Source organism: Meleagris gallopavo, chromosome 1 (assembly GCF_905368555.1).
Source record: "Meleagris gallopavo chromosome 1, MGAL_WU_HG_1.1, whole genome shotgun sequence".
Classification (NCBI taxonomy): domain Eukaryota; kingdom Metazoa; phylum Chordata; class Aves; order Galliformes; family Phasianidae; genus Meleagris; species Meleagris gallopavo.
In genome coordinates this window covers 132,799,602-132,811,005 of record NC_139404.1, presented here as the reverse complement: position 1 = coordinate 132,811,005, position 11,404 = coordinate 132,799,602, and the positions used below count along the sequence as shown (strand labels likewise).

The 11,404-nt window shown below is 41.8% G+C and overlaps 1 long non-coding RNA gene across 1 annotated transcript; it reads left to right on the top strand.

Moving 5' to 3' along the window:
- Positions 1 to 430: 430 nt before the first annotated feature.
- Positions 431 to 9,161, top strand: LOC116217714 (uncharacterized). Its single transcript, XR_014881265.1, has 3 exons — positions 431 to 508; positions 8,918 to 9,040; positions 9,120 to 9,161. It is a non-coding gene; the product is annotated as an uncharacterized LOC116217714 (long non-coding RNA).
- The last annotated feature ends 2,243 nt before the right edge of the window (positions 9,162 to 11,404 follow it).

The window sequence follows — 11,404 nt, the reverse complement described above, 5'->3', positions numbered from 1 at the left end:
TGATGTTGTGTTTTCATCCTTAAAAGAAAGAAAAAAAGCCTCCCTGCTTTTGATGCCATTTTATCTTCATTGGAAGGGATCCGAAATGATCCCAACTGTCATGTGAGCGCTCAGGGAGGCTCAGATCCTCTTTGATTGCCTCTGAACGTCTCTCTCCGTTGGCTCCTACCTCCCTGTACATGAATACAGCGTGCAGCTCTTCGGGTTGTTTACTGAGCAGCACTTCAACTCTTCCCCCGTGAATGCTCTTGTGCCTTTGAGCAAAGCAGAGACTGCGGCCACCTCTGCCTGGGGGGAGTGTTAGTGCAGCCCTGCTGCTGATGTGTGGGGAGAATTCCCTCTCAGTTTTAGGAAAACTTCTGAAAAACAAAACTGACTGGTGCAATTCATATTTCTTTCAGCAAACCTTAATTATCTCTCATTTTCTTTCAGGCCCACTCTGTTCTCCAGGCTCGTTACATGGGTTTCTGTCTCTCCGCAGCATCCCCTTGAATGGCATCTACTGCACGTGAGCATCCTCCACAGTCTCTAAGATACTTTTGTTGTTTTTCTTTTTAAGCATTTGTTTTTTTAAGATGACATTGATAGACGTGAGGCCTAAGTCTGGAGATGTTCTGTGGGTAGAGCTCACATTTATTTCAGTATGTGGAGCAGCTTTAGGATCTGATCCATGTTGAAGACAAGCACTGCGTAATGAGGCCCGGGCATATAAAACAATATGTATTCTAACACAGCTCGCTCAAAACAAATATGTTCCCTTCTCTTCAGCTGGTGTAAACAAACAATCTCCATTGTGCTTGGCGGGCCTCTGCTGTGCTGCCGTGTGTGAGACCAGAGCTTTGCTTCCCAGGAATTAGGAACACAGCCTCTGACTCTGCATCACCATCCGCAGTCCCATGAATTAGAGCGCTGGTCCTAAAAGCCATGCTCAAGTTTGGCGCTGTTGTAAGTGCTTTATAGGTAGACCTTTCCATGCTACCAGTGTGTTTACATGTGGTCTCACCTCTGAGGACTGGGCTCCTCAGCCAAACCCAACTGGCCCTAAGTTCCCAAATGATTTGATGCTGTGAAAAAGCAGAGAATTAGTGCACTAGTTGTAGCAACATATTGACCTGCAAAATCTACTCTGATATCTAAATATTCTTTTGCTGAACATTGGCAGCTGCATGAAAAATTACTGATGACTTGAGGTGGGAACATTAGCAGGGCCTACTTCAAAAGTCCTGTGTGATATCCATGGATTAATATGGATTTGAACCCTGGTGCTGTTCTTCAGCTGAACTTTAATTTTGTGCCATTCATCAGAACCATTGCACCGCTCTATAACTTGTGCTGGAAGCAGTGTGAGCTGTTCTGGCGCTGAAACGATTTCATTGTTAGGCTCAGTGTTACACAGATGGCATTCTTAAATGTAAAATTCTTTTTATGATTCTTTCAATTTCATATTTATTTCATTAGATCATTATTTATGTTAAAGAGACACCATTAATATGAAACGTGCTCAGCTTAAAAGAGAATGTTGAGAGGAGTTTCAGGTATCTGATCCTCAATACTTTAGTTTTTCTGTTTCACGTTTTCCTGTTTAAAATGTTTTTTGTGTCTCTAGGTGCTATGTGACAGATCCACACAAACAACAGAGGGGAAAGAGCCTCTCTTAACTGATTAGAGGAGAAAAGCAGTGAAAGGGAATATGCACAAAGCGCTGCCAAGTTCACAGAGCAAAGATAAAAAATTGAATCATTTCACTGTTTTTTTAAATTTATTTAGAGTAATGTGAGGTATTGCTTATAATAACAGCAGGGAAACTATTTTCAGACAAAAATGTGATTTCTTAATCAAGGGTCTCTAATTCAAAATATATTTATTTAATAAACAGTAATTATGATAGTTGCAACTACTCATTCATATCAATAATTCATTCAGAAGTAAACCATAACAACATATTTGCATTTATTTTTCCTTTTAATAGGCTGTGATTTAAAATAAATGTAAATCGTCATAATCATTCAGCTCCATATGCCGGGAGAGGAAAAGTCACCTTAAACCAGATGCATATTTTGAGAAAAAGAAAAGATGAGTTGTTTTAAGGAAACAGTGCATGGGGGCAGATCTTAAGCTGGGTTAAAGATGGTCTACCCTCTGGAAGTCAACTTAGTTCTGATGATTGGCACCAGGCAAAACTGGTCAGTAGTTTTAAGACCTGGAGTTTTTAGGGAATTTTCTGTGGATCCATGTATTGATTTCTTTCTATAAGCAATACAAAGTACAACTTCTTCCAGTTTTAATCAGGAAAAGGCAGTATACATGATTAAGGAAACTCCAATTTGAAGATTTTTATGTGTAGAAACAATAGGCTGCTTTGCCTGAGTTGTAGGCCTGCGCTGTTTGTGTATGAGTGTGTACGTGTGTGGTGCTGCATGCATTATTTCCCATCCGTGTTTTAGTTAGCCAGACCCTCTCCCAACTTCTACCCTTAACAACCCACCTCATTTTGACATCTCTTTTTAATCTCCTGAACCCATTAGCTCTCTTGCAGCAAGCTCTCTGTTGAAATTATTTCTTTATGTCCCTGGTTCGAGATCCAGACAGCATTGTTTTGATGGTGTGGAGCATGACTCCAAGTGTTAGAAAACTGCTTTTTTTGCTTCAGACACAGGGAAGTAGTGATCAAGGGCTAGGGTCCCGGCCAGTATGTGTTACTGCTGTTAGAGAATTCTGCGCATATCTTATAGCAACAGCTCTTTCCCTTTTGCTTTCAGTAGGTGAAGCTAGGGATCATGCCTGGGAGATTAATGTGGTGAGGATGAGCCTGGGAAACCTCTGGTGCTCCTTGTGTGAGCCTGCTCTGCTTGCTCATACAGAGCACATCTGTGGGAACTCGCTGCAGCCATAAGGCCCTCTTGTGCTGCCATGAGTTAAGGAGAGCCATTTTCCTGCTGCACACAGGCTGCCCTGTGCTCTTGCTGGGGAACAAGGCCACAACACCTTTCACCTTAAGTTCGACAGCAATCTTTCCAGGGGGTGCCTTGGGGCAGGATGGCATGAGTAGCTGGACAGCCACAGCACACCCTAGTCCTGCTTTCTTTCAAGGCTAGCCCCTCTGTGCTGCTGTCCTGCACTGGGCATACAGCCACTGGGCAGCTGAGCTAAGGTGATACCTGACTTTTGTTTTTTTCCAGTCTCTGCAATGCTATACATTATTACATTCCTCCAACAGTTTCTAAGGAGAAAAGTGAGTCATGTTGCTTAGTTTTCCTCATCCTCATAGAGAGGAACCATGTTGTTTTTTTTTTTCCCCCCACAAGTTATCGTATTGTTTCTCTTCATGGTGTGGCTCTGATTTAGTGCTGGATGAAGCTCAAAAGGAGGATTAGTGTAAATCTACTCCCATATGCTTGGATGCATTTCTGCACCCTGTCTATACCATCCTCACTGCTTTTGATGGAAAAAGCTGGCTATAAACCTGATGAGAACAAGCTTCCATGCAAGATGTTTAGTATTTCCTGCTTCCACTTGCACCAGTGATACGGCACATCCAGCTCCTTTCGGCCCTTTAGCTCTCGGTCATGGTCTTGTCAGAAATTCAGAAAATCACTATGGCAGAAAATGAATAGGGGAATAAAAGGAATCTGATTTTTCTCCGCTTTAATAATGGCTAGATTTGGGTTTAGTTCCACCTTTGGCTGAAATTTTGCTGGAGGATGGGCACAGGTAGAATGTTTTTATTTGAACGGAATTGGTTCATCCATCTTTTAAATGATGGCACTGAAGTGTGAGTCCATTTTTATGGTCCTCAGAGAAAATCTGTGCTTCTTTTTAAGAGATGCACCTTCTGGGAGAGGTAGGGCTGGCTATAAAAGCCCTGATTGTATTGTATTCAAGCAAACTGGGAGCAAAGGAGGAAGGAACAGAGACAGCAATAGAACGAAGGAGAGATTTTCTAAGTATATGAGATGTGTTATGCTTTGGTATCACAGGCTTTGCTATGTCTAATGCTTGGGCATTTTCTGGTAATTGAATTGCTTAATAGCCAAACACCAAGCCGCACTGAACTCAATCCTAAAACTGCTGTGCTATTGCCATTTGGGGGCTTTCTTCTTTACTTGTCATTTTCTAAACAATTTCTCAATAGTACTGTAATCAGTCACTCATTTTTTGCCGATTCTCCTCTCTCCATTACAAATATGTCTGAGTTTGTAAGGGAGAGGCTCTGTTTTCTCAACCAAATCTTCCACTCCCTGGTCTATTAACAAACGAAAATTAACTTACAGATTTCACTAAAAATACAGGCCTCTTTCCGTACTTGTGTAGTCCACTGGATGCAGGAGGAGCTCCAACCAGCTGGGCAAAGGCACCTCTTCCGCGTGCCCCAGCCGGGCTCTTGCATTTCTCCCCGAGTTTCTCTTGCTCCATACAATGGCTGACATTGTCTGCAAGGAGCAACTCAGATTACGGCCCCCTCCAGCTGTGCTGCCCCTGACCCTGCTCCTGCCCCAGGCTGCCCATGCTCTGCCCTCCCTGCAAGCACGGGGACTTCAGCTGAGCCGGCTGCTGCCTGGGAGTGTTGATTCAGGTCTTGAGGGTGGCCTTGGATGCATTTTAACAGGCAGCGCAGGCACTCCACGGGGATAACATGGAATGATTATTTTAGGGCAGATTTTCCCCTAAAAAAACCCATAGTTCTACATGCACGCAGTTTGATCTTCACACAAAGGATTTATATAAGAACTCACTTCCCTCTGTCGGTTATGAAAAAAAAGCATGCTGGCGGGATTTAGGGAAGTGTGCAAGCTAGAGGATAGCTGCAGACAAAAGAGAGTTTTTATTCTAAGAACATCCTCACAGCTGGAGTCCTGGCAGCGCTGCTGTCAGAATGCTGAGGTGTTACCTGGCCGGGGCAAGGCACAGTGTCTGCTTGGCACCCTCCTGACACACAAATTTGGCCAGCTCTTGTTAGAGCACTGTTCCCTGCCTGCACCCACATACACATGCACATAGTTTTTCCATGCAGCACCTACTTTTTGGGAATCTTCTACCCTGCCAGTATGCTGTATACCAATGAGAAGAGTAAGAGGGAGTAAGAAACTCTGTGACTCCTTTACCTGCTAAAGGGACCAAGCTCACCTGGGCTCTCAGAAATAACACTGCTGCTGTGGCTCTAGACCAGCCTAAAGTCATCTTCCTGACTCCTAGGTACCCTGCAAAAATATGCCTTACATCTCAGAATGGAGAGACTTAAAGATGGGTCGGCTGGAGGAACGACCAAGTGGGATGGGAAATATATTCCTTTTTAGCACCTGCACACTCCCAAAAGTCTCAGGTCAGATCATTACCCATTAGCATAGCACCACCTGACCTCGATCTGCTTTGTGATGAGAAGGAAAGGTGTGCAACAGTTTGAATCTGCTCAAGTTTTGTCTGTCTTGGACTGGCCCCATTCAGCCCATCTCTGCCTCCCTAAGGGGAGCAACTGCCAAATGCAGACAGAGCCTAACAATACAACCTGTATGCTTGCCTTTAATGTAGCATGATGCTTAAAATTGAATATAAGCAGAGGTGAGGCTTTAGATGTTACTCAAATCTCAGTGTAACTTTGAGGCTGTCAGATGCTACTGAAGTGAGAGATCTAGAGTAGGAATATTAGTGAACACAAAAGTCATGATATTTACTCAGTTTATGCATTTTCTCTCTTTTTTTTTTCATGAAACTTGCATAACTGGCGTGTAATTGTTTTGCTAAGTGAGCCTTGAAAGCAAAAGTCTTGATAGCTGTCAGATATCTTCTTTGTAGTACAGTGTGTTGTCCTCAGAAGCTAATCAGTAGAACTTGCTCAGAAGAACTTAATCAGCAGAACTGAGCACATTGTCAGTGCTTAACAAATAATAAATTATAATAATAACAGCAGTTCCTTTTGACACAACCTATCAAACTTTTACTTTATTTCAGGGAGTGCCTTCCTTGCCTCTAGTTAAGATTTATACCTACTGCTGCTCTGCTTACTACGGTTGAGAGGATGGGTGATACGGCCTAACAGGGTGGAAGTATTGATCGAAATGAAACTTTGTCAAATGGCTGAAACAGAATCTTGAGAAAGTTCCTTGACTGTTCCTTTTCATTCAAATAGAGAATTTCAGAATAAATTTGATCAGTTCAATTGTTCAAAGGTAAAATGCTATGCTTACAAGTTAATAGAATCACTTTTGAACTTCCCGAGTCCCCCTTTTTTTTTTTTAACAGATACTCATTAGGCTTTCCTTACAGAAAGGTGAATGTATCCAGCAGCATGTCTATTATTATTAATTGTTATTATTATAAGGGGATTGGATAGCTCAGAGGGTTGTTAACAGATCTGAGGCTATCACTTCTTTGTCACCACTGTAATTTGGCTCGAGCTGGGAGTTACTGACAATCATTTCATTTTCTGATTGTTTGGTGGTTTATGTGCAATTAGTTGGTGGGTTTTATTCACTTCCAACAAGATGTATATGCACATTATAAAGAAAACCACCGGGTCAGCTCTAAGCTGCTGCTAATTGTCTCAGGCTTAAATGGAGCCGTGTCAATTTATCCCAGTTGAGGATCTGTCCAAGGATCACAACTGGCATTAATTAGCAGATGTGTTATCAGACTCCACGGAGATGCCCTGGGTTGAGTGACGGCAGGCCAACAGCATGCACGGTGCAGGCAGATGGGAGCTCCAGGTCCTCCCTATAGGCACCTTGGTGGCTTCTACTGCTGCATGGCATTGCCATGTCACCAGCCGTAGTGAGAAGGACCCCTACAGCTGGGTGCAGCCAGTCATATTAGAGACCAAGCAATGCAAGGCAGCTACTAAAAATCAGGGAGGGGGGAAAAAGAAGGAGGTGTAGTGCTGGAATGAGTCACCCTGAGCTTGGTGTGCATGAGACTGCTCTGCTAGCTTTAAGTGAAACTACTGACTCTGGTTTTCTGAGGGTGTGTGTGCAACATCTGAGCTAATACTAGCACTGGCTGCACATGCATGACAGAAATGCTGCTGAAAATACAGGTACCCAAAGGCCACAGAATAAACCTGGTCCTCACATTTCTCAGGGAGTAATATCCTCAGCCTTCACCAGCTACTGATACTCTTTACAAACTGGCTCAAGTTCACAGACCTCGTGCTTTTTAATGCACTTGAAAACGTCTTCTTCTCAGTCTCAGACATTTTTGCTGACTGAACAGGAGAGTCTCCTGAACAGGAGAGTGGGAGTGGAGTAGTAGCAGGAACACAGAAGTCATAAGGCTGACCTAGACAATGGGAAGATGCAGAATATTTTAGTAACGTGCAGTAGTTACTGTCACCTGCAAAATATCCATCAGTACTTCTGCAAACTCTTTCCACCATTCTCAACAAGATAACAAAAGATAAATCTAGCTGCAGACATTGAGCCTTTGGTTTTTCCTACCCTCCTCCTAACCTCTTTTGCCAAGACACATCTGGTCCTTCTCTGAATAGACACCTCTGGGTCCAAAGCCACAAAATGAGATGATTGAGGCTCGGGTGGGATATAAATATCAAGGCTAGGAATTCCAGTCCACATATCTGCAAAGTTCATCACCTGTATTTTTGCTAATAAAGATCCCAAGACATCTAACATCTTTCTCATGCTTGTGCTTGTTGGCCAGGCAGTCACCAGCTTAACTGGGCTGAACTTCAGCAAAACCTCTTCAAAAAGCATCCTGGCAAAGCATGTGTAACACACAACGAGGACTGGGCAGCACATAACACACAGCAACTGTCTTCACTTTGCTTCAAAGTAAATATCTTCAATGCCTGCCTGAGCTTTGGGAATTTCAAGCCCTTATCTCTTATCTACAAAGGGAGCAGGAACTCTGGTCAGGAAGCTGTGAGTTTTCAAGGGGGAAGATATTTTCTATACTTCCTGCAGTAGTGGTACTCACGTGCACGTGGTTCTCTGGGAGGAGTTTAAAGCAACAAGGTGGAGAATAGGCTACATTTTCCATCCCTCCCTGTGCTGACTTAGCTTGTTCTACACTTAGCTCTTTTGGATTGGCACAAGATAGAGAATTTTGTTCGGTATGCTCATTGCTGTGTAAGGTGTTTCAAAAATACTGGCTTTGCAGACTAATGAAAATACAGTGATTTTTCAGAAAAATCAGTAGAACATATCCTCCAAGGATACGCAGATGTAGTGATTATTGGAGTTTTAATTAAAATAGCAGGTAAAATAAGTATTATGGTGTGTTATTATTTCAAAGATAACAACAGAATAAAGGTGCCCATTTCTTTCTTGAGTGCAATTTTCTAAATGAAAAAGTAAACATTAATATCTTCAGCGATCTTACTGATCTTGTACGATAATTTAGAAAAATATCTCTATTAGGGATAGTTATATATGCTTTTTGTTGGAAATGCAATCACACAATATGCACATAGCTGCAATCTGTAGACAGATTAAGTAAATTAAATCACTCAACGTCTTTTTTCAATAGCTGTGAAGTTAAAAGTAATTTGCAAAGAAAATACTCAGTTTCAATTGGTTTGTAATATCTGTTAATGATCTTTGGAAAAATTTCTGATAACACACGGGAATTCCCTGAGGGATAGGGTTGTGAATAAGTGGATTTTTTTAAGTTTCAGATGTCATTAGCTAGTGATTTCTTTGAAGTAAAAAGCTGTTACAGAATAAATTGCAGAGGTTTACGAGTATACAGGACAATCCTTTTTGAGAATAATATACTTTTTTTTTTTTCTCCATACTTTCTGCCCCCCAAAAAAGAAATTTAAGATCTAACTTGTCATTGCAAACATACTGGAATCACAATGGCACTGGGATTTTGTGCTTACTTTCTGTGTCTTTATGTGAACGCATAGTGTAAATCTCCTAGTTGAAGGATCTGTTTTGATGTGATTCTTCTTTTTTTTCCCTGGCAGATAACTTTTTCAGCCCACAAAGCTGAAACGCTTTCTGTGACTCAAATGGCTCCAGCACAGCTATTCCCTAGAAGACATCCTCCCTGATTTCTTGTGGTGCCTGTTAGATTGCTGAAGTTGCAGGTGAGTGTAAACATGGAGAAGAGGGCCTCTATTCTTATGGTGCTCTGTTAGAACGAAGTCTCTATCACCTTTTTGACAGTTCAGAGATAAAACCAGATACCAGAATAGAGGAATGTTTCTCAGAAGGACCAGTGAGACATCTCCTGACCTCTGTCTCCATCTGAGGATATATCTGGAGTAGAACAGAGAAGCAAAGGCACCACAGACTACAGATACCCATGGGGAATGTTGTTCTGCCTCAAGGCTCAGCTCTACAACATGACCATGGCCAGATGAGGATGGACCTTATATACCTATAGGTTCCTGTGAGTGGATGAAGTGGCTGAGAGTTTAGACAGAGGCTGGGAACAGTCTGAAGGGATGCTGATCTGGGTGGTGGGGGACTGGGACTCCACAGCATACTATCGCGGATCAAAAGATAAGTCTAGTTTGCAGCCATTGAGCCTTTGGTTTTCTTGCCTTCCTTCTAACCTGTTTTCCCAAGAATTTATTTGTCTGCTTTTTCCTTATCTGCAGACAGGGCTATAAGATATACCATACTACAGCAAATATGGCTACTTGCTCCATGCTGGGCTATCGGAGAAAGTTTTGCACAGCTCTAGTAAAACAGGTGAACAACTACAAGTTTGAAAAGCCTCCTAGCGTTCCTTGGACCTCAGAAGGCTCAGTGTAGGATCCCTCGCCCATCCTGATTACCTGTAAGTAGATCAGACAGCATCTCATTTCCTAGACATGAATGTTCAGTGGTGTTCTGCAGTTGCTTCAAGAGCAAAGAAACTTCCTCCTGGCTCCTTCTGAGCAATCGCTGGCATTGGTCAACGATAACACACCTTGTTTTAACCAGAAGCCAGTATCAGACAGTATGAAAGGGAACTCCCCCCTCCTTCCTGGGTATTTAAGTGTATAACAGTTTCTCATGGAAGACAATGCCTTTCTGACTCCACGTATTGACTAGCTTTTACCAAGAACTACTGACACTATTACATAATACTTGCTAGTAAAACTCTCACAGATTTTTTCAAGGCCAGGAACAACCATTATTATCATCCATTCTGATCTTCTGCATAATATATGCTACTGAACTTAACCCAATCTGAACTTGGTGTGTAGATTTGCTTTTATGACTAAAAATGCCTCCTCATTTACAAATATGATACTGTTTCACCGAGTACTATCTGCGCAGCAGCAAGTTCCATTAATTAACTGTACATTGTTTGGAAAAGCAATACCTCTTATCCGTTTGAAATTCGATACCTCTTCGTTTCACCTTGCAGGATAGGAAAGGGTTTTTATTCCTTTGCTGCTAATTAGGTTGGAGGATCATGAGGACAAAATGTTATTTATATTATAGTCATGCTTAAGGAGAGCTCTGACGAAGCCTGGGGATCTCACTGCACAAAGTGAGGGAGACTGTGCAATTCCTTCAAGACTGAGACTATTTGAATAGACGAATGGCACATTTTCAAAAGAGCTGAATGATTTCGCCAAAACGAATGTCAGACAAGTCAATGGATTCATACTTCTCAATCATCTATATATTTCTGAAAAATCAATCCAAAGTTTGAAGGAAATAAAGGTATGGAAAAACAAAATCCCTGAAGCCAAGACCAAGAAATAAGTTTGGTATATAATTACCAAAAAGAAAATGTGTTGCTAATATGCAGCTCTGTGTCCACTGCCCATAGGTCACTTTGGCTTCCAGAAGCTCATGGTCTTAAAGTCCTCCCTTTAAGAGAGCAGGGTGCACTGGGGAAAGTACAACATCTGCTAGATGCACAGTCCCCAGATCTTTTGCCTAGGGGCCAAGGAGGTTGTCCAAGTTTATGGAAAGGGTTCACGTAAGATTTGCAGTCCCATGAGGATCAATCTGCCTTGAGAGATAGGCTGCGGTTTGTGTTCTTTCTCTCTTAAGGAAATTCCCCATCCTTTTGACTTCTATCATTTTTTATTGCCATTCTCTGGACTTGTTCTATTTCTACTTTCTTTTTTGCAGGGATGAGGTGACCAAATTTGAAGACAGTATTCAAAGTGAGGATGTGCCACTGATTTATATAATGGCATTATAATATTTTCCATATTATTCTCTAAAACTCTTTTCTTCATACAAACCCCTTAAGATTCTTTTTAATTCTTTGAACTGTAGCGCCTTTTAACATCTGTAGTTTACTCTGATCAGATTTTGACAAAGGAATAAAAGGCTCCATTTTTCACATAGAATTTTATTTATTGTTTGAACTTTAGAGGAGAAATTGGTTAACTTACAATTTAAAATTCTTGGCAATGTAGACCATTGGACAAGGATTTCATTATCAGCCCTTCTGTACTTTCTGTAGAAATGCACAAACCTGAAAGTTGGTGGACAAA